Here is a 25134-nt window from a genome sequence, read left to right as displayed (position 1 = left end):
GATTTGAGATCTGAAACTTTTTAAGCAAATGATGCTACAAATATTTTGGATTTCAAAATATTTCAAATATCAAAGATTTCAGATATCATGTTTTTGGAGAAGGGTTGGTCAACTAGTAAAGCATACACAAATATTGCAAAATTCAAGCAGCTCTGAGATCTGAAACACATCTATTCTGAGAATTTTGATAAGGGATATTTAACCTATTTATATCACAACCAAGTGGGATTTTCTTCAGGAATGCAAGAGTGGTTTAACATGAAAACCAATCAAGGTAATACACATCAATAGTTAAGAAAACATGACTATTTTAACTGATGAATAAAGCATTTGAAAAAGCTCAATATTCTTTCACAATAAAAATATCCAGTACACCACGAACAGAAGAAAATCAACATGTTAAAGGCCATATACAGAAAGTCAGAGATAATGGCATAATTAATAAAAAAAGTGAAAGTTTTTGCCCTTATATCAGAAACAAGTCAAGGATCTCCTTGTTTTTAAGTCCTAGACAGAGCAATTAGGCAAGAAAAAGAAAAGGAATCCATACTAGAAAGTAACAAGTTAACCATCTCTCCTTGCAGATGACATAATCTTCAATGTACCAAATCCTAAAGAATCCACAAAAAGTCTTTTAAACTTAATAAACAAATACAGCAGCATCAGAAGATATAAAATCAAAACAAAATCATTTGCATTTATATATGTAGGCAATGAAAAATTCCAAAAACAAATCAAGAAAAACATCCCACCTATAATAACATCAAAAGTAGTAAAATACTGAGGAATGAATTTAATCAGTAGGCAGAAGACCTGCTAAATGAAAAATGTAAAATGTTGCTCAAAGAAATCATACTAAGTAAATGGTAAGACAGTTCATGTTCACAGCTAAAACTATGAACACCTTAAAAGAAAATATAGGGGCACATATTTATGATCTGGGAAAACTGGCAATAATTTCTTAAATATGAAACCTAAACCACAGGCAAAAAATATAAAAGATAAATTGGACTTCTTTAAAATTAATAACTTTCATAAATCACAAGGTTGCCTTCAAGAAAGTGAAAGAAAACCCACAGAATAAGAGGAAATAATTACAAACAACATATTTATAATGGTATGATGTCCAGAATACATAAAGAATTCAAACAACTCAACAAACAAAAGACAACCCTATTTTTAAAACAGGCAAAGCACTTAAAGATACCTCTTTAAAGCAGATATATGAATGGCCAAAATATACATGAAAAGATGCCCAATATCATTAAACTTCAGGTAATGGTATATCAAAGCTACAATGAGATATCACTTATCAATTAGTAGCATGAAATTAATAATAAAGGGACAATAATAAGTATTAGTGAGGATAAAGAGAAACTGAAATCCTTCTGTGTTACTATTGGGAATCTAAAAAATATAAGCTCTATAGAAAATCAATTTGCAACTCCTCATGAAGTTAAACAAAATTTTATTTAACTTCTGGATGTATATGTTATACCCCAAAGAATTTAAAACAGGGACTTAAATAGATATTTGTACACCAAAGTTCATATCAGCATTAAAGACAACAGCTAAAAGGCAGAAATGACCCAGTGTCCATCAATAGATGAATGGATAAAGAAAATGTATATATTCTTAATAGAGCACTATTCAGTCACAAAAGAAATGAAGTTTGGACTTATGCTAAACATGGAGGAACCATGAAAATATGAAAAATGAAATAAGCCAATATGACAGAAAAATACATTATGATTTCTCTTACATGAACTATTTAAAATAAGCAAAGTCATAGAAATAGAAAGTATGTTAAAGTTATCAGGCCTGAGGACAGCAGAGAAAAGGAATTTTTAAAAATGACTTCAATTTCTATTCAGAATAATGAAAAATTATGTGGCAAAAGTTCTACAATTTTGTGAATGTCATTAATGCCACTAACTGTACACTGGCTAGCTCTTAAAATGTTGCCACTTAAATATCTCAAACAAGTAAAGAAAAATACCCAATTGTTCCAATTCTAATAGATAGATAATTATAACATAATAAGTAGTCTTTCAAACCTAAGTTGATAAAGCCTCAGAGTATACCACTCTGTTCTCCCAGAGTGACACATCCTGTGTGTATTACCACCACCACTTGGGAAGAAAACAGAGGAGACATCTTCTCTTACCTTTAAGAACCTCATCAGTTTAAGAATATTTGTAAGTATTCAAGGTTCAAATATTTCTGAGTTTTAATTCTCTTCACTGCAGTATTCAGGACCTGAATAATGCTCAAGTATCAATAAACAAAAACAATCCCAATAAACACTTTATGTTTGCCAAATTTCTCAGTGAAATGAAGACACATTCCCATAACTTCCTAGGAACAAGAATTTTATGTAACAACTGGATGTATTTCTTCACCATTAGTATGTAAGAATCAAACTTACAAATAACGATAGGCCAAAATTGCAACAAACCAATTATATACCCCATGGAATGGCAAATTTAAGAGTGCTGCTATGTAAAATGACAGCAGAGATTGCTAAGTAAGTGTTCAGCACTAATACAAAGCAGCTACCACTTTTGACACAGTAACTTTATGATCTTACAAAGGAATCATAAAAGAAAATTATTCCACTTTGCAGTTGTCTTCCTCAAAAAAAGAAGTGTGACCTAAAAAATTCCATTTTATACAACACAGAGATTCTATTATTACACATTTAAAAGCAAAATGAAGGAATTCCACATACTATTTATAGCTTGTCAGTTAGAAATAATAGCAGTTTGTTTGACTTGCAGGGTTTAACATAAAACCAATTTACAAATGTGAAAAACAGTAGTGACCCAATATTCATCATTACACAGGAATCTGTTTCTTCCATAATTTTTAAATAAAAATTTCAGTATCATAAAATATTAAAATAATAACCCAAACATGTCACAATCACTATTCACAAATAAAGTTAAAAAGAAATATATGAAACTCACTTAATAATGTTAATGACAATAAACTACAAGATTCCTGAACAGAAATGATAGGGCTCCTGAATGTTTTACAGTGAATGTCAGGAAACAATTAAGTCATGACTATTTTTCATGATATACAAGGCAAAAATTTACATGACCATTTCAAAATATACCAATTAAGATTTAGTTTGTAAGATGCAGTAAACAATGTTCCTTACAATGGAACACAAAGGTTTAAAAACACTGTTGCCAACACCAAAGTGTATTTATGATGTTCAAGGAGAGGCATAATTAAAAGTGTAATATTTAGTATCTCTGATAAACAGACAATTCCTTACAATTCTTTTAACACAAAATCCTCTAAGTTCTAATTTCTCTCATTTTAGTTTTTCATGGCTCATTTCAAAAGGCATAATAATTTTTAGCTGAATGTTATTGAATGTTATTGAAACAGCCCCCAAATGAAGCAAATTGTTCTCCAATGAAGTATCATCCTATATTGTAATAAATGTGTTTAAGACAAGCAGGACCTTTCATTTTTAAATGGACTCATATGGTTAAGTTTGAACTAAACTGAAGCACAACAAAAAGTAGTTAAGTATATTCATATGCAAATATCCAGTAATATGCATGGACATTTCTAAAATGAGAAATAGGTAAAAATAAATAATTTTCGGTGCATTAATGTATTGGTGTTTAATGTGAGAATATAAAATGTCAGCTATTCACTTATTGAATCAACTTCTGTCACATGCTCTCCTAAACACAATGTGCTTATCAATCTCAGCTACTCTATTTGCCAATGTTCAATAAGAAATTATGTAGCACCAACATAAGAATGTTCAAGGTGGCCCACTTATTTACATTAAGCAAAACTAATTATACATTCCAGGAAACACTGCAGTTTAATTTTAAAAACAAACAAAATATGCAGCAGAAAGACAACTTGTGAGGAGAAACAGATGCATTCACACATAATAGAGTCACTGCAACTTCTTCAGTAATGTAACTGTTGTGTTAAATAAACAGTCAGTAGTTAATTAGCAGCAATGATTCCACAATAAGTAAAGCACTGTTTCTCAGTTCTGCACAAAAAATTGCAGCCTCACTTACATCGATATCTGTAACCTACTGGCTCTAATGGCAGAGAAGTCCTTCAAAATGACTGTATAAAAAAAGCATCACATTGTGACATATAAATACAATGTACTGTAGGTATGAAATTAAAAAAAAAATCACTCCACTGTGAAGAGGACAGTGTAGACAAATGAAGATCCCAAGTCCACCAAAAGAAAAAGTTGCCTCCAGATGTGAGTCCTTGATTAGTAAGAAAGGCTGGGGGCTGGGCTTGACTATGTTATCAGACAGTATGCTGTCTTCTATTCTTCCCATGTCCTAAAATGCAAATTCATTTTATGAGGCAGATCAATGTTCAGTTTTATCCAACACACAGTATTTAATGACTCCAGGAAGCTACTGTTTCCACCAGGAAAGCTCATATTCCATGGTAAGAGAGATCAGCACTACCTTAAAAGAACCTTTTGGTGATGCAGTCGGTCTGTAGCTTTTATGCTTCAAAGTGATGACTAGGGAAGCACAAGATGTGTCTTCTGCCTCAGGTACGAGGGATGGCAAGTGCAGTGATCAAGTCAGGTCACTTATAAAAGGTCTTGTGCCATCTGCAGCCTTCAGTCACCCTGATGTGACTGAGTCAGATTTCTCTTTCAAGGTTTACTGAGCTGCCCACATCATACAGAAAAGTGACTATGTGCAATGCTATACATACACAGTTGTGGAATGAACTGTACATTGGGGTTTTATATATTTTTAGTTGTTCCTGGACCTTTATTTTATTTATTTATATGTGGTGCTGAGAATTGAACCCACTACCTCACACATGCTAGACAAATACTCTACCACAGAGCCACAATGCCTGCCCTGTATGTTGGTTTCTGCATCAATAATTTTACTCATCAATTTATAAAGCAAAATCTTGGTTCCACACAAACATTCATGATCAACACATGAAATGGTTTATGACAAACACACCTGTCTCTGGGTAAGAAGAATTTTGAAAACCAGGGTCCTTTTGCAACTGTATCTCTTTCAAACTGAATATTGACATGCCTAAAATGAACAGACAAAAGTCATTAGGTGAAGGTCAACATTATTAAAAACATATGCAATCCAACTATAGGAAATGCTTAAAAAGTATATATTTATCCAAAGTAAACATTTATACTGCACTTATAAGTCTATATAGCCCTGCTCAAAGATCTTGCCTTTTTATCCCATTTTCAGGAGGAAACCAAAGGAAGTAATCCCTCTTCAGAACCTTTCCCCAAACTCTGCTTTAAAGCACCATGCAAGCAGGTATTTCTCTGAGGAAAAAAAAATACACATGCTATTTGTTCCAGAACATACTGTGTTGGGAGACCTCATCAAATTCATTACCAGGTTCTTATTCTCTCTGTCCATTATCACTATCTCATGATGACATAAAGTTATCAGGTCCTCAAACTACCTTCAGATTTTTAGTGAAGAACATGGAACAGGGTGGAACTACTACCTCAAAATGAAATTTGGTATTAAAAATGAAAAATAAACTTTTCTAATAAAAGTACCTATAATTCATTTCTCATTTCCAATCTCTGTCAGAAGGTAGTCTTATGTTAAAATATATCCTGTAAGTGCTAAGTAAAAAGTCAAAAGGATTTCTTACTCAATCTGCTTGTTGCTGATTGCTATATAAATCTCTGTGAATCACTATTGTCTAGTAAATGAGAAAGCAAAATAAATGAAAGCTTTTCATAGCTCAATCCTCAAATATTCTCCTAATTCCTCCCTTACCTTACTCCATTTTGTAGTAAAATACTGGGCTAGTTTTTAAAAAAAGAATGTCAGAAGTAAAATTGAAGAGTTACTTCCCACATTGGAAAAAATATTATTTTAATGGCTCTGATAATAAACTGACCCCTGTCATAGGGATGGTAAAGTCAGAATGACCCCGAGAAAGGAATATCATCTTTATAATTAAGGCAAGTTTCTTCCACAAGGAAACTATCTTATGTTTCAACTGTGTCTCATTAATCTTTATAGAAATCCACTTTTAACAACTGAATTGAAGCTATATTAGGCCTGTATATGCCATCACAGATGATATATTTCAAATTAAATACAGTAAGATTGGAGATTCATATTTAAGTATTATGGGTTTCTTACAGTTTCTTAGAGTAGTGGCAATATATATATTAAAATGTTTATACAGAAAGGAAAATTATGATTGATTTGAAAAAGTGTACAGTGCATTTCCTTCCTTCAAGAAATTTTGATCTACTTTCAAAAATGACCAATGTTTCAGATTTAAAATCAACAACCCTCTCTTTCTAAGCCTGTAATGCATCTCATTCTCCAACATTAGACAAATTAATATGAAGGGGGGAAAACTTTGGATTTTCTTACTTTCTGGGAAAGCATGTATTCTTGGGCCCAGACTTTGAAAGTATGCATGCTTCCTGGCTTCTTCTGCTGAAACCCTTTTCTTAGATTCACACTGTAAACAAGCAAAAAACTGCTTCTTTAACTTTTACTCTCAATTACTATAAAAGTTGGAAAAGGACAAATATGTATTTAGAGAGATTTTTTTCCTTTAATCTTGGTTGTTTAATATAATAACTGTTTACAAGTACTGATTTGGAGTACTCCAGATACACTTGAATTTGAATTGCTATTGAGATTATACAGTATTAATCATATCACAGTTCCACATTTTCAAGATAAGACAGAATCTTAATTAAAACTTTAGATTCCTCTATTTTCTGAAGTGATGAAAATTAAAATATTCAACCTTTTGCTTTTACTTTTCTTCATAAATCATGAAGGACTAGGGGCAATACACTCAGTGTCCTTATGGCAGATATAGCATATCAATACCCAATGTCCCTTTTCCTTGTTAATTGACAGATATGTCATGAATCAGGACTGTTTCTAACTTTAGGCTAACTACAACAATCCTGCTCCCAATTCCAAGCCTCTCTTACAATTAATGTGCTGGCCAAAGAGACTTGGGAAGAAGCCTTTCAGGGGTTTCTACTTTAACCTTGCTTTCAAGATAAAAGGATAAATATGGCTGGTACCACCCTTATCCTCCCATGTATTCCTGCTGTGGAGGAAATGTGAGTGGTATCTGGAGTAGCAGCAGCCTGAAAGACAGTTAACTATAAGGAAAAAGAGAAAATAAGAGATCAAAAATTTGGAGAACACAGCCTTGACTCAGTTGATCAATGTCAGCAGGTGTTCTTGATCACAATAAGAGATCCAGATCATTAAGAGAAACTATGTAATAAATATAACATATATTGTATTATGTATTGTATATTATATATATATATATATATATATATATATATATATATATGTTTAACTTAAGCATGCTCCTGAAGCATTCTGGATACTACCATAAATAATCATAATTATTATACATTTGAGGAAACTGAGGCTTAACAACATTTAAGAATTACAAAATAAGATGTGACTTACCTGTAGAAATTTTGTTAACAACGCAGTTCCTTCAGAGTCTAACCTAGATATAACAATAAAAAATGTAGCAATTTTCAACTTGGGTGATAGAAAAATTTCAGGTAAAACTGTTTCCTAAGTGTTTTTGTTTGCTAAATTTAAGTGCCCTAAAACAGATACTCTTGTTGAGTTCAAATAGATTCAAAACTATTTTAGTCTAAAGATGCTTATCTTTCATTGCCTTAGGAAGAGACCATAAATACAATTCAAATTTTTAATGTTCAAGAAAAATATTAAATCTGCTGAATTCGAGTCATCATTCTGTCTCAAAACCAAGTGTCCTCTATAATAAGGAGAGCTTAATGACCACATAAATTTTCACAGTATTGAAATGAAGACAAGTGCATAAAACCATCATTTTCCTATCATACGCATAAAAACACAAAAAACTGAACCCAAAATATATCAGTGTGGTTCAGGGTAAACATATAGACAAGCCATTCAATACATTTTAACAGCAATGGATATTAGAAGGTACCAAACTCAATTTAAATGTGCCATAACTTCATACAACTTCATTAATCAAGACCATCAAGCCAATAGTTAATAAAGAAAGCTAATTATAGTTATGAAATTAACATAACCAGGAGTAGTGAAGGTAGGGATTATTTTAATGGGATTATCTATGTTTGAGAAATCACAGGGTCTATCTTTCACTGCCTTTCACTGACAAAAGTACCATTACAATTAGAGAAATGTTCTCCCCTGAGTGTTTTAAGTGGGTCCTGGTGATCCTACAAGCCTAGACATTCTCCAGACTCTTCCAGTCCTCAGAACTTTGACATTCTTGTACATATCCACAGGACCCTAGCACTGACAAACTTGGAGATAAGTTCATGGACAATCTGTTTCACAGGCCTTCAGTCTTCTACACTAAACATTACCATAGGCAATGGTATATGTATTTACACGTGTGTGTGTGTGTGTGTGTGTGTGTGTGTGTAACAAAATAGGAATTATACTACTAATTTGGAGAGACACAAAAATATCCAGCATACATGGCTATTCTTCCTAAGAATGTCTAGCTAAGAATATCAGGCATTATACTAACAATAAGAGTATCAGTACATAAAAATATTTAAAAATATTTCTGCTATCAGAAATGTTTTGCAATTACTTCCTAGCTTGAGAACAAATGGAAGTACAAAAAGTGTATTATGTTGTAACAAATGTGAATCTTTTAATTAAAATGGACAATTTCCTTAATTTGGTATCTTGATGACTTAAAAATTTTAATGGAAAATAAAGTCCAGGGGTTATTCTATGTTACTGCAAATATAATGATTTCCACAAGTCAAAATATTCACACCAATTTTACTGGGAGTTCTGGACTGATCTGGAATAGCTGTGAGAAGAAACTTCAATTGAGCTACTGACATTCAGGACATTACATTTTGCTGTGGAGTCATAGTTTATATTCTTCAAGTACAAATTATGTCAGTAACAATGAACAAAATACTTATGGGTCATCTGATGTATGCATCAGAGTCAAAATTTTACTAATAACGCTTAGGTGTTTTGTAAGTAAATAGAGAACAATTCTATAGAAAGCAAAACAAAAATTGTATCATGTTCTTTATGGTACAAAATAAGGCATTAATAAATGCTTTCTTTCTGGAAAAAGGAGCTACCTAGATAAATTTTAGAATTCTAATACATAAATTTTACACTCATTTTATTTACAGCTCAATGATACTTCACACTTTACTAATTTTTCCTTACTAAATTTTAAAATTAATATGACAAATGGAAGGGAGGCATTCAATTGCATTAGGTCCAAAATAGTTAAGAATTCTGTGTATTAAATTATTTTCAAGAAATTAAAAAGAATTATATAGATTCTTCCCTTTTCACTCAAAAAAAACCTGGGTGCATAGTTAATTAGAGGTCATGGTTTACATTTTGGAAAGCTGTAGTTCTTGAATTCATCATTTGAAGAAACATCTGGTCAAGTTTCCTGATATGGAGTTCCTGAATTAAAAATATATATACATAGAAAATTATACATATTCATGTAAATTATACTTATGAACATATATGTAGGCATTACTAAGAAAGTACCTTAGAGTTCATGTTACATTTATTAGATATTTTATGTCAACTGAAATTAAAATGATGAAAATTGTAAGTACTTATAGGCTTATTTTTGAACTGTGTAATGATGCTATGGATATGATGGTGTCTGGCCCTTTTTGTATCCACAGGACACCACCTAATGGAGATGGCTACTCCATGGCTTCTTGAAGCTTCAACAAAATTGGTTTTATGAATTCCATCTTGAAATATTCCTTAATAATACACTGAAGGTCAATTTTCAATAATATTTCTCCTCTCTTCTTTCATAAAATCCTATTGCAAAGATGAAACTTTGTAAATATAAAGAAGTTACCAAGAAGATTGATTTCTTCATAATAATTAGGCAAACTGTAGTTCTTAAACATAACAGCTATTTACATTTGTGTCAGTAATAATTTTTCAATTGGAATTACAGTTTTATTTTAATTTATTTTTATTATAAACTTTAAAAAATACTTTTTAGAGATAAAACTTAATCCAACTAGTCAATTGCAGGTGTAAATCACTGGAAAAACACTTCTGTTAACTAGTAGTTGGAAAATTAAGTATAGTTCATCTTCCTCAGTTTTTCCTGGAAACAGAGGTCTTCCAGAAGCCATTTCAAAGAAAATGCATCCAACATCCCTTCAAAGTATATCACAGGGGAAAAAATGAAAAAATTTCATTCAATACTATGAAGCACAAGAATTTCTCCTTAAAGAGTATGTCTCTGAAGGATTTTTTATTAGCCTGCTTGTAAACATCCTACAGAGTTTTTTTTTAGATCCAGGTAATTTGTTAATTTTTACATGACTCACCTCAAATTCCATATGGCTAATAAGACTAAATCATTTTTACACTTAAAATGTCTGTCTCCCCTGTGCTAGGAATAATATAATAGCTAATAGTGAATAGATGCTTACTATGTGTTTGAAACTCTCAGTGTTGGACTCTTTTCTCACTGAATCCTTATAAATGTGACCATGCACTGAAAGGGGCAAGACAGGAAGGAGGACCAACAAATGAGATTGTTGTGGTAATTGGGAGATGATTGTGGTCTAAGCTGAGGCACAAGTTAACAGGGATAAAGGGAAGCAAATAATTCAACACTTGCTAAAGCAGGAAGCAGAGACAATATGCAGATGCAGGGTGGTGTGTGTGTGTTTATGTGTGTGAGAGAAGAAAATGAGGGAGATTCAATGTATTGACACTATCACATAGGAGCTTTGTGAATACACAGGATGGATCTTAAGACAGTTCTTCAATTAAAATCTCACTATCTAGCAAATATTAAAAATTATGTAAAATCTAATTTTAAATATTAAAATATACAGAAATTAAAATGATACAATCAAAATAGATAACTGTACAGTGGTTCCTCAAAGATTTAAAAACAGAATTACTATGTGATCCAGCAATTCCACTCCCAGATCTACACCCAGAAGAAGTGAAAGCACAATCTTGAACATATATCATATGCCCACATTCATAGTAGCATTGTTTACAGAAGTTAAAATACAGAAGCAACTACAAAAACCTTTGAAAGATGAATCAATAAACAAACTGTGGAACATATGTAAATGTCTGAAAAGAAGTCCTCATGACACAGTCTGCAACACTGATGAACCCTGAATATATTATACAAAGGGAAATAATTGAAATAATTCAGTTGCAAAAAATACTGGGTAATTCCATTCCTATGAGGTACTCATAGACAAAAAGATTGGTAATTTTTAGGAACTGGAGAAAGGGGTGGAATAGAAAGTTGTCTAATGGGTACAGAGTTTCAGTTTTGCAGACAGACAAAAGTTCTGAAGACAGAGATAGGTGGACAATGATGTGAATGTACTTAATGTCTGAAAATTGTACACCTGAAACTGATTAAAGTGGAAATTTTCATGTTAAGCACATATTGCTGGAATTTTATAAAGAGAAAAATACGTTACATGAAATAAGAATTTATACAATTGCTCAAGAAAATGATAGAATTATATGACTTAGTACATAAATACAGAAAATAAAGACAACCACCAGTCAGAGGAAGGAATTGCACCCAGAAGCTAGGTTGTATTCAGGAGAGGATTTATGAAAAGCCTTGTTTTGAAGGTTATGAGGCACAGGACCCAGTTAGATCAGTAGAATAGGCAATAGGGATGGGTGAACTGATATGAACACAAAGATCAAAGATGGGAAAACTCAGGTTATTCTGAAATACAGTGAGTAGGCCATTTAGACAAAAGGGGATATTTACATTGATAAATAGTTTGAAATTGTTGGAAAAAGTAGTTTACAGACATTTTATGGAAATCTCCAAGTACTGGATTAAGAAATGCACTTTATAGCTTAATGAGTGCACTGCTCACAAAGGCATTTGAATAAGGGGATATCAAGATCAAGGTGATGTGTGAGAAAGATGGTTATGGTATTTTGATTATTGTTTTTAGAAGAACTTAAAACTGGTAGATTTTGATGAATATTAAATAATGATAAAATAATTTTGTTTTCAATTACTCTGTCAATCAACACTTTTCTGAAATTTTTAATGTTAATTAATTTGACCCTAATATTATGTACAGAACATTAAAATAGTTACTGTTAAGTATTCCCATTTACTTAAATGTGGAATCTAAGACACAGGCCAGTGATTTAGATAATGAAATTAGCATTTAAACATAGATAATCTTGATACCATGCCAGAACTCTTATTCAGTGAATATGCTGTGGTTCTTTAAAATAAATTTAAGATCACTATTAGTATGCCCTGTGTTATCAGCAACAAGATTTAAAAATTATTAATGCAGTAATTTTTTATCTGTATATATTTACTACATATCAATCTGTGTTGAGTACTCTATGGAACCAAGAAGCACTTCAGGTGACTGATAATAGTGTGAAAACATCACTTCAGTAGATCTTTTTGGGAACTGACATGGATCTGGCTAGTCCTTTCTAGGGAGAAGAAAACAAAGAATTAAACATACTGAAATTTATTAATAATATAGTGGATTTCTTAGTCCCTATTCTCACCATGACTCCATTCACAGGGATACTGAGATTGCTACTCAATGGCTTCTTGAAGCTTCAGCAAAATTGGTTTTATGAATTCTGCTGAGTACATGTGGTCTTGGCCCAGCATATCATTATATAATTAAACTAAATACAATAATTCTGAGACCACAGATTTTCTTACTTTATTGTGCTGAATGTACCTGGTATAAGGAGTAGATGTTTAGTTTATCTTAATCTAAACTAAAGATGTTTTCTTTTGTCCATAAGTCATGGTGCCAAAATTATTTTACAGCTAAAATTAGACTAATCCAAAATATGTCAATGACACTGATATACACAATTTTACTTGTCACAGTTATAAGCTTTTATCCCTTTTAAACTAATTCTAACATTCACTTGCTATATCATTTTTTTATTAAAAATTCTGAATTCATTAGTCTACAATCCAGTTAAGTTTTACTGACAAATTTCCTTGCAGAAATCCATTTAGAAAAGTTTGCCATGGAATATAAATTAAAATGTATTCCATACTCTTCTTGTTACATGGATAAGTTTAGACTGAGACCTCTTTGCTTTTGAGTATTACTAACTGCTGTAAATGGTGCAAAATATTTGTCATCACTTTGCCAATTTAATATGGAAAACACTAATTATCCAGAAATGAAGACTAAATTTCCCAAATATATCTGTCATTAGCACTAGGGTTATTAGCATCTCTAAGCTTCTAAATCCTGATAACTTGAAGAAGGAGCAATTTTGAAAGGTAGCTTAAGAAAATAAATTAATTTTTATATTATATTATATATATTTATATTATATTTTATATTTTATATTTATATTATATTTATATTATATTTTTATTTACTTATTTATATTATATTTTATTTCAAACAAGAGAGAATTTGTTTATATTACATATAACTTTATATTTTACATAAATTTCTATATCTGATTAAAATATAAAAAATATAAAAAGGTTACATCAACACTTTATTACATTGGCTAAAAATTGCATAAGCAGTCACACCGTAACTCCAGTTTCAAGCAGAGGATATCTGTTTCTTGGAAAGGCAGTTTTGCTGCTTATCAATCCCCTGCTGTTTACCCCATTTGTCTGCTGTGATCACCTGCAATCTGCCAGCATATTGATGACTTTTTGAGTGCAGATTGCTCACTGTCAAGTGCCTATCATCCACCATTTGCCTGCCCCTCGCCTTTCCATCGCCTGCCTTACACCTATCCATCACCCAATGCAGGAGGTTCACCTCCTGATCGTCTGACAACAGTCAGCAAACTGATCGTCGACCGCCAGTGGAGCACCAGCTCCCTGCTGTTGCCTGGAAGTTCACTGTTACAGTACCTGTAGGTTTGATTACACATGGATTCCACCTTTTTGAGACAACAGCCAGGCCCTATAGGACCCCTGGCCTGACTGACTGAGCCCCATCTCCAGGAGCACTCAGCCTGACCCATCACTCCCTGCCTCTGGGATCCTCTCATCAACTGACTGCTCCTGCCACCAGGACCCCCAGACCAACTGACTGCACCCTATCAACTGGACCCCAGACCGACTAATTGCAACTGGCCTCCAGGATTCCACAACTGCACCAAACACACCCGAACTCCAGGACTCCAGCCTGACCAACCGCATCCAATCTCCAGGACTTCCTGCTCCCCATGGCCACACTCTGAGATTTAGCTCCCATTTGCCAACACGTTTCAAAGCCAGAGTGGCCATTTGGATAATCCTGGAAGCCATAGTTCCAATCTTTAGGTGGGGAAAAACCCATCCTGAGATGCCTGCTGGAGGCTTGAAGCTTATTAGGTACCTCTCATACATCAGGCCACTGAACTCTGGGATGTTTCATTACTATATGACTGTTATACTGTAGATTTTCTTTTTGTCCTCCTTATTGAAAAAAGTTTAAGTTTTTATTTCTTTACTTCTCTTGCTCTCTTTTTGTTTTGTTTACCGGTTCCCTCAGAGTCTCTTTTTCCCTTTTTTGCACGCTCACATCCAATTTATTTTGATTACACTCTCACTCTTTCTATTATCTAGAACTTCTGTATATTCTTTTCTTATCCCATTAACAGCCACATTCTGCATCCCTCTGCATCCTCTTTGTCCTCCATTAGAGACTGCAGACCTTATTGCATATTGGTTTGTTTTACTGAAGATAATATTTGAACTCATTCTGTTTATTATAATAATTTTGTTATTGTCCTCATAGGGGCTACTTGGTCTAGAATTGCATAGTGTCTGAATTGGGCACTGCTAATATTGTTCTCCCCTTAAAGAAAAGGTTTTGGAAACCTATAGGGCCACTATAAGCCTATAGGGGGAAATCTGCAATACCCCAGATCTGCACTGCTAGAGGGGAAGATACATGAAAAACATGAAAAAAACAAGGGAAGAAAATGATCCAAACAAATCTAGATTCTATATTAATAGAATCCAATGACAGTGTGTTAGAAGAAATGTCAGAAAAGGACTTTAGATTATACATGACTAAGATGATTCGTGAAGCAAAGGATGAGATAAGAGAGCAAATGCAGGCAATGAATGATAATACCAATAAGCTGAAAGAGCAACTGCAGGAAGCAAAAGATCATTTCAGCAAAGAGACAGAAATTTCCCCCCAAAAAAAGAAAAAAAAATGGAAATCCTTGAAATGAAGGAGACAATAAACCAAATAAAAAACTCAATGGAAAACATCACCAACAGACTAGACAATTTGGAAGACAGAACCTCAGACAATGAAGACAAAATGTTTAATCTTGAAAATAAAGTTTCCCAGAGAAGATGGTAAGAAATCATGAACAGAATCTGCAAAAACTATGGGACATCATGAAAAGACCAAATTTAAGTATTATTGGGATTGAGGAAGGCACAGAGATACAAACCAAAGTAATGAACAAACTATTCAATGAAATAATATCAGAAAATTTCCCAAACCTGAAGAATGAAATGTAAAATCAAACCAAGAGGCTTACAGAACACCAAATGCACAAAATCACAACAGGTCCACAGCAAAACATTATAATGAAAATGCCTAACATTCAAAATAAAGATAGGATTTTGAAGGCCATGAGAGAAAAGCATCAGATTATATATAGGGGCAGACAAATACAGATAGCAGCCGACTTCTCAACTCAGACTCTAAAAGGTAGAAGGGCCTGGACCAACATATTTCAAGCTCTGAAAAAACATGTTTGCCAGCTAAGAATCCTATACCCAGGGAAACTTACCTTCAGATTTGAATATGAAATAAAATCCTTCCAGGATGAACAAAAGTTAAAGGAATTTACAAATAGAAAGTCTGTGCTACAGAATGTTCTCAACAAAGTATTCCATGAGGAGGAAATGGAAAACAACAATGTAGGTCAGCAAAGGGAGGAACTACCTTAGAGAAAAACCACTCAAAGGAGAAACCGAGCCAACTTAAAAACCAAAAATAAGCCACATGACTAGGAATACAAATCATATCTCAATAATAACCCTTAACATTAATGGCCTAAAGTCATCAATCAAAAGACATAGAATGGCAGAATGGATTAAAAAGAAAGACCCAACAATATACTGCCTGCAAGAGACTCATCTCATAGAAAAAGACATCCACAGACTAAAGGTGAAATGATGGGAAAAAACCTACCATGCACATGGACTCAGTAAAAAAGTGGGGGTTTCTATGCTTATAAAGGTAAAGTGTACTTCAAGTCAAAGTTAGATAGAAGGGATTAAAAAGGACATTTCATACTGCTTAAGGGAAACATAAACCAGGAAGACATAATGATAATGATAGTAAATATTCATGTCCCAAACAATGGTGCATCCCTGTACATCAAACAAATCTTTCTCAAATTCAGGAATTACATAGACCACAACACAGTAATTCTGGGTGACTTTAATGCACCACTGTCACCACTAGGTAGATCTTCCAAACAAAAAGCAACAAAATAAATCATAGAACTCAATAACACAATCAATAACCTAGACTTAATAGACATATATAGAATATTCCATCCATCAACGAGCAGACTCACTTTCTTCTCAGCAGCACATGGAACATTCTTGAAAATAGACCATACGTTATGAGACAAAGAAGCCCTTAGGAAATGCAAATAAATAGAGATACTGTCTTGTATTCTATCAGATAATAATAGACTGAGAATATAAATCAATGAGAAAATAACAAACAGAAATTACTCCAACACCTGGAGACTAAATAATATGCTTTTGAATAAAACATGGATAACAGAAAACATCAGGGAAGAGATAAAAAAAATTATTAGAGGTCAATGAGAATGATGATAGAACATATCAAAATCCCTGGGACACTAAGAAAGTGGTAACAAGAGGAAAATTCATGACATGGAGTGCATTCCAGAAAATAATGGAAAGTCAACAACTAAATGACCTAACATTACAGCTGAAAAGCCCTAGAAAAAGAAGAAAAGAATAACAGCAAAAGTAGTAGAAGACAGGAAATAATTAAAATCAGAGCTGAAATCAATGAAAATGAAACAAAAGGAACTATTCAAAAATTTGACAAAATAAAAAATTGGTTCTTTGAGAAAGTAAACAAAATAGACAAACCCTTAACCACACTAACAAAGGGAAGGAGGGAGAAAACTCAAATTACTAAAATTCATGATGAAAAAGGAAATATCATAAGAGACACAACTGAGACAGAGAACATGATGAGAAGCTACTTTGAAAATCTATATTCCAATGAAATAGGAACTACCAAAGACATTGACAAAATTCTAGAGATATATGCTCCTCCCAAACTGAACCAGGAGGACATGCACAATTTAAACAGATCAATATCAAACAATGAAATAGAAGAAGCCATTAAAAATCTACCATCCAAGAAAAGACCAGGACCAGATGGACTCTCAGCCAAGTCCTATAAGAACTTCAAAGAAGAACTCATTCAATACTTCTCAAAGTATTCCAGGAAATAGAAAAGGAGGGTACCCTACCGAACTCATTCTATGAAGCTAATATCACCCTCATACCAAAACCAGGCAAAGACATATCAAGGAAAGAAAATTTTAGACCAATATCCTTGATGAATATAGATACAAAGATTCTTAACAAAATATTGGCAAACCGCATCCAAAAACATATTAAGAAAATTGTGCACCATGATCAAGTGGAGTTCATCCTTGGTATGCAAGGATGGTTTAACATCTGTAAATCAATAAGCATAACCCATCATGTCAATAGTCTTAAGGATAAGAATCATAAGGTTATTTCAATTGATGCAGAGAAAGCATTTGACAAAATACAACACCCCTTTATGCTCAAAACACTATAAAACACAGTGATAGTAGGAACATAACTGAACAATGTAAAGGCTATTTATGCTAAGCCCATGGACAACATCATTCTTATTGGAGAAATACTGAAACCATTCCCTTTCAAAATGGGAACAAGACAGGGATGTCCTCTTTCACTACTTCTATTCAACATTGTTCTCGAAACTCTAGCCAGAGAAATTAGGCAGACTAAAGAAATTAAAGGGATATGAATAGCAAAAGAGGAACTTAAGCTGTCACTATTTGCTGATGACATGATTCTATATTTAGAGGATCCAAAAAACTCCTCCAGAAAACTTCTAGTCCTTATCAATGAATTTAGCAAAATAGCAGGCTATAAAATCAACACACATAAATCTAAAGCATTTTTATATGCAAGAGACAAAACAGCTGAAAGGGAAATGAGGAAAACAACTTCATTTGCAATAGCCTGAAAAAAATATAATACTTGGGAATCAACCTAAACAAAGAGGTAAAAGATCTCTAGATGAAAACTACAAAACATTGAAGAAAGAAATTGAGAAAGACCTTAGAAGATAGAAAGATCTCCCATGTTCTTGGATAGGCAGAATTAACATTGTCAAAATGGCCATACTACCAAAAATGCTATACAAATTCAATGCAATTACAATTAAAATCCCAGTGATGTATCTTACAGAAATAGAACAAGCAATCATAAAATTCATCTGGAAGAATAAGAAACCCATAATAGCTAAAGCAATCCTTAGCAGGAAGAATAAAACAGGGTGTATCATAATACCAGAACTTCAACTCTACTACAAAGCAATAGTAACAAAAATGGCAAGATATTGGCACCAAAAGAGACAGTAGATCAATGGTACTCAATAGAGGACATGGACACAAACCCAAATAAATACAATTTTGTCATACTAGACAAAGGTGACAAAAATATGCAGTGGAGAAAAGATAGCCTCTTCAACAAATGGTGCTGGAAAAGCTGGAAATCCATGTGCAACAGATTGAAACTAAACCCCTATCTCTCACCCTGCACAAAAATAAACCCACAAGGGAACAACAACCTTGAAATCAGACCAGAGACCCTGCATCTTATAAAAGAAAAAGAAGATCCAAGTCTTCACCTTGTTGGCTTAGGATCAGACTTCCTTAATAGGACTCCCATAGCACAAGAAATAAAAGCAAGAATCAATAACTGGGATGGATTCAAACAAAATAGCTTTCTCTCAGCAAAGGAAACTATCAGCAATGTAAAGAGAGAGCCTACAGAGTGGGAGAAAATCTTTGCCACTCATACTTCAGATAGATCTCTAATTTCCAGAATACATAAAGAACACAGAAAACTCTACACGAAGAATACAAATAACCCAATCAACAAATGGGCTAAGGATATAAAGAAACACTTCACAGAAGATCGACAAGCAATCAACAAACATATGAAAAAATGATCTCCATAAATAGGAGAAATGCAAATCAAAACTACACTAAGATTCCATCTCACCCCAATTTAGAATGGCGATTATCAAGAATACAAGCAACAATAGGTGTTTGAGAGGATGTGGGGAAAAAGATACACTCATACATTTCTGGTGGGGCTGTAAATTAGTGCAGCCACTCTGGAAAGGAGTGGTGAGATGCCTTAGAAAATTTCGAATGGGCCCACCATTTGACCCAGCTATCTCACTCCTCGGCCTATACCCAAAGGACTTAAAATCAGCATAATTCATATATACAGCCACATCAATGTTCATAGCTGCTCAATTCACAATAGCCAGACTGTGGACCAACCTAGATGTCCTTCAATTGATGAATGGATAGAGAAGCTCTGATAAGTATATATATATATATATATATATATATAATACTACTTAGTTATAAAGAATAATAAAATTATGGCATTTATGGATGAAATTGGAGAACATCATGCTAAGTGAGATAAGCCATTCTCAAAAATCCAAAACACAACTTATCTCACTGATAAGCAGATGATGACACATAATCGGGGGTGGGAGGGGAGCAAGAATGGAGGAAGGAGGGACTGTATAGAGGGAAAAGAGGGGTGGGAGAGGTGGGGGGAAGGAAAAAATAACAGAATGATTCAAACATCATTACCCTATATAAATGTATGATTACACAAATGATATACTGTTACTCCATGTACAAACAGAAACAACATGTATCCCATTTGTTTACAAGAAAAACAGATTAAAAAAAAAAGAATTGCATAAGCAACATCAGCAAGTTAAATGATGGACAACAGTGTAACTGGAACAATGCTGAAACCAATTTATCTATTTTCAATTTTACTATTTTGAGAAATAAGGACAACAAATTATTGTCTATAATTTTTGGTAATTAAGATGGAGGGCAGCTTTCTGATTTATCTTTCAGGAGCTTAGACTAAGTTATAAGAAGTTAAAGGGCAGAACTATAAATCTGTTTATCCTATAGCTTTGCAAGTTGCCAGTTGTAGTTCCCCCAATACTTTACTGTCCTGTTCCAGAGAAGATCATGTGAACTAGCCAAATAATCAGCCAAAAACTTTTCCTTGAGATAACTATAGTATTTTTGTGTGTAGCCCATGTGTTTTTATATAATTCCCATTTCATCATACATACACAACACAAAAATACTAGTCATTTACTCAAGGAAGGAAATTTAATAAAATTAATGCATTTTACTGCCTGGCAGAATATTTTAAGTGTAACTGATGCTTGTTTTTTCAGTGGTGAAGAATACCATGATATAACTTGGTGGCACTGCCTAAATATATACCAGGAAAAAGCAGTTGTATCCTTACTGCTTCTGGATCCATGGAGCAAATATTAACAAAGGAAAAAAAGTAAATAACATTTAGTGCACTTCTGATAATATCTTTTTACCACTCGACACCTCATGAAAGGGTATCAGAAACCTGGGGTCCATGGGCCACACCTGGAAACCCACATCTTTAAGTGTTTTTTGCTAATAACCAACATAAACCACCCACAAAATTCTGTTAAATATTGTTCAGTGGGCTCAGAGAAAAATTTCAAACTCACATAAAAATGATAACACATTGTCACAATTGTTCTTCTTTTATACCTAGCCAGCTGAAAGTATTTTTAAGTATTTAATTATTCCATACCAAAATCTGCTAGATTTAATTTCCCTTTTTCATTAATGAGAAGGTTCTGTGGTTTCAAGTCTCAATGCAACATGATTCTTCTGTGGCAATAAGTTAAACCATGTAGAATTTGGTATGGAAACATCTATGAAAACAAAATAAGTAAAAATTAGTCTTATAGATATCAAGATATACTTTGGTACTAACATAAGCTATGGTAAGTATAAAAGCAACTGGTGTACAATACTAAAATAAAAAAAAACAAGAAATTATATCACTTTAAGAAGAATGCCTTTTCCATTTTGAGTTGTTTTCTCAATTTTAGTTCATTGTCTAATTTGAAGAATCTATCATTTTGTCAAGTGTCTATGAAAATAAATTTTATAAATATAACAAAATTTTGTTTTCATAGTAATAGTTCATTTATTAGAGGAAGCAGCCTAAACAGACATTTTCTCTGTACTACTAAAGCGTATAGTTTGATTATAAAATTCCAGTATGTCAATCAAACACAGGCACTTACTCCCTTTTTTAAAAAACTAAATCTTCTGATCTGGGTCAGTACCTGGAAATATGGCATTGAACTTGATGGCTTCATGTAAAGTCTCAGATAATTGAGAGAATGGGATTGCCATACCCTGGCAAATTATCAATTATAAAAATAACTCAATCAACTTTTATCACCTACCTCCTGGATACTTTAATTTTAGCAATTCCTACTCAATTTCAAAATCAGCTGTTATTCAAAAAGTGGTAATGCACTCTAGTTCTCTGAAAAAAGCAATTCCTGTAAGGTTAATGGTAGAGGTTTTGTTGTGGATTGTGGTAAAAAGAGAGAGGTGGAACACATCCTAAATTTCTGGGGTTACCAAAAAGAACTTTAAGTAATGAAGATTCAAGAGGTAACTTTGGTTCACTTGTAGATGAAAAAATGGTATCTGAATACCAAGAATAAGCCAAGGCAGCAGGTGATTAATGGCAGGAATGTCTCTGGTGATTTTTTGGAGGGTGTGTAGTAGGGATTGAACTCAGGAGCACTCTACATGAGAGCTATGCCACCAACTATTTTGCATTTTAATTCTGAGACAAGGTCTTATTAAATTGCTCAGGCTGTCCTCAAATTTGTGATCCTCCTAACTCAGTTTCCCAAGTATCTGGGTTGTGGGCATGCACTACCATGCCTGGTCTGAATAAATTTTAACTGTGAAGTCTTCAGACTCCACATGTTTTTTTATGTGTTTTGAAAACTCTAAAGTTACTACTTTAATATACTCATGGTGGATTGCAGTGGGGTTACAGTGGTGAACACAGTTACCTGTCAATATATTCCTGTTAAATTTTACATTTGGAAAACATTAAATGTGATTTTAACAAACAATAAAACACTTTCCAACTATTTAGGCCTGCTTAAAAGACTTCTCAAACCTCTGTCAAATTATGATAGTTATAGACTATTTTCTTTCCAAATTAGTGATAATATAAAAGCAGAAAAAACAGAATTTTAAAAATTGAGAATATCTACAAATAACCTTCACAACACCTTGCAGAGGAAAATGTAAACTATGATGAAAACAATCTTCATGGAATATATATGGAAATACTTTTAAAGGCTTATTCTAAAATTCTTAGCAATGTGCTATATACATGTTCAGATCTCTCTTTCAGTAACAGAAACTGGCTTTCCTTTATATTTACCAAATTCACTATTTAAAAAAATACAAGTTTGAAGTTACTGATTTAGTATCTACAGAATTAAAAAGGTCTCAAACATACCAGATGGAACAGTTTATTTTCAAAATAGGTTTCTATAAGCTATTAGTGAACTTTGGACAAATAAAATCTTTAAAAATGTAAAATATACCACTCAGACAAAGAAATCTATAAGAACACAAGTATGTCAAGTGTTTTTATTTATCTAATAACTTCTAGGTTTCTTCTGGATCTGGTTATTATAGCAAACTTATTTAACATTATTTGAATTCTTAGATGTGCTACAAAAACAATTAACTTACTAATTCTTCTGACAATACAGATAGTTACTTCAAGCAAAGCAATCACAATACTATGTTTCTGGCATTATATAGTGCATAACCCAAAAACTCACTGTTATTATATAATTCAATTCCATTTTAAATATATTAGGGGAGTTCACCATTTAAAGGTGACCTTTTGGGCTGGGGATATAGATCAGTTGGTAGCATGCTTGCCTTGTGAGCACAAGGACCTGGGTTCAATTCCCAGCACCACAAAAAAAAGGGGGGGGTGGCCTTTTGCAGAATATATCCATCATTTGGATTTTTTATCAGAAAGTAAAATATACCTGCAAATTTATTCTACACATATAGGACAATCAGTTGTAATGTGAAATAAAATATCAAAAATATTTTAGATGACTTTTAAAATGAAGAAATTTTTTAAAAAGTATGATCCCAGGAAAGCTGCAGAAGAGTAAACAGAAGTTGAGTAAATAAGTTAAACAGAAAATTGCAAAGGCTGCTTATGAGGTTGGTATACTTCACTGTGCCATCTAGTTCATTTTGTTACACTTTATTATTACACAATAAACATAAATTTGCATTGTGCATACTCATGATGTTCCCACAGTCATCCATGTACTGTTTTAGGTTTTTATCCTGAAAAAGCACATTTTAATACATGATAACATCTTTTCAGAATGCATGGCTGATTCATTAATAGTATTTAATTTTTTAAAGAAAATAGTTTTTCAGGAAAAGATACAGAATGCACCAACTAATCTATTTAAACACCAATAAATAAACAAAAATGACCCTGGGGTTGTTAAGAAAGTCTAAATTTCTATTACTAAAGCAAAATAAAATACTGAGTTTTTATTAAATACTTACCAGATACTCAAGGACAGAGCCAAAGATTTATCTGTGTGAACAATGTCTTATAAGTTTACTATGTTTGCATGTTTTAAATCCTTTAAGAGTGAAACTGTAAAACAGAAATGAAAGCCAATTGTTTAGTCTGTGGAAGGTAAGATTGTAAAAAACATGAAGTAAGTTTAACATATAAAACCAACTGTGTATGATATTATCTTAAGTTAAAAACAGTAATTTGCCAAGAGGATTAGTAGTAGAAAAATTAAAGGTATCAACTTTTTCCCTTTTATGACTTTGAGTTTGATACTGTAGTATCTGAAGTAGTCTCTAATATTATGACTCTCCATCTTCCACCTGTTTTTCTTGAATGTTAAATTTTTGGGCTTCTGAGATTAATTTAGATACAGTACAAGGTAAGCTTAATTCTGCCATGTTGCTAATCAATTGCTTCAAACATTTATCTATTTACTTGTTTTGGTACCAGGGATTGAACCTGAGACACAACCCAGTCCCTCTGCTTTTTCTTTAATTTTTATTTTGAGGCACATCCAGCTAAGTTGCTTAGGTCCTTGCTAAGTTGCTGAGGCTGGATTCAAGCCTGCCATCATGCCTCAGTATCCTGAGCCACCAGGATTAAAGGCATTTACCACCATGCTTGACTCAAACCAAATTTGAATAATTCACTTTTTAAATAAAATTGTGTCATGACATGTTTATACACAGTTCATTTATTTCCTATATTTAATATATGCAACTAATTGACAGTCACCATGTTTCACATGTACCAATATATAATATTTTCCTATCAGATATTTATCTGTCAGTACTTTTATTGATTTCACAGTATTTTACTATACATTAAGATAATTAATCTCTTTCTACTGAATATGTTAGTTTTAGAAATAATTTTTGAAGATCTAATTATATTTTCCAGTCACATATTATTTCTATCTATTTTTATGTATTAAAATTATTCTTATACAACTTTGGTTTAAAAAGAGTCTAAATAAATATAACTTCTCTTATAGCTGTACTGGGAGTGCCTTCTTCATGTTCCAAACAGATCTCTTTTAATGCCACCAAATTCTCTATCAGCTTACTTCTTCCTTTATAAACTGTTGCATATGTATCCTATAAAACATATTTTTGAAGAACAAGTCAAGAATATCATAAGAGGGTAACAATAAAGAACAATTAAGAGCCCTAACTGAATTTCTAATTTCTAAGCATGCTGAATTCCATCTTGCAAAGAAAACTCCACAATGTCCAGTATTAGACTTTCTCACAGCAA

At 32.8% G+C, this 25134-nt stretch overlaps 1 pseudogene; it reads right to left on the bottom strand.

The window, feature by feature from the left end:
* Nucleotides 1–4084: 4084 nt before the first annotated feature.
* LOC124973297 (cyclin-dependent kinase 17-like) lies at nt 4085–23947 on the bottom strand (annotated as a pseudogene).
* Nucleotides 23948–25134: the final 1187 nt, after the last annotated feature.

The sequence above is a fragment of the Sciurus carolinensis genome, assembly GCF_902686445.1.
Source record: "Sciurus carolinensis chromosome 14 unlocalized genomic scaffold, mSciCar1.2 scaffold_115_arrow_ctg1, whole genome shotgun sequence".
In the NCBI taxonomy this organism is placed as follows: domain Eukaryota; kingdom Metazoa; phylum Chordata; class Mammalia; order Rodentia; family Sciuridae; genus Sciurus; species Sciurus carolinensis.
This window is presented reverse-complemented; position numbering and strand designations above follow the sequence as displayed.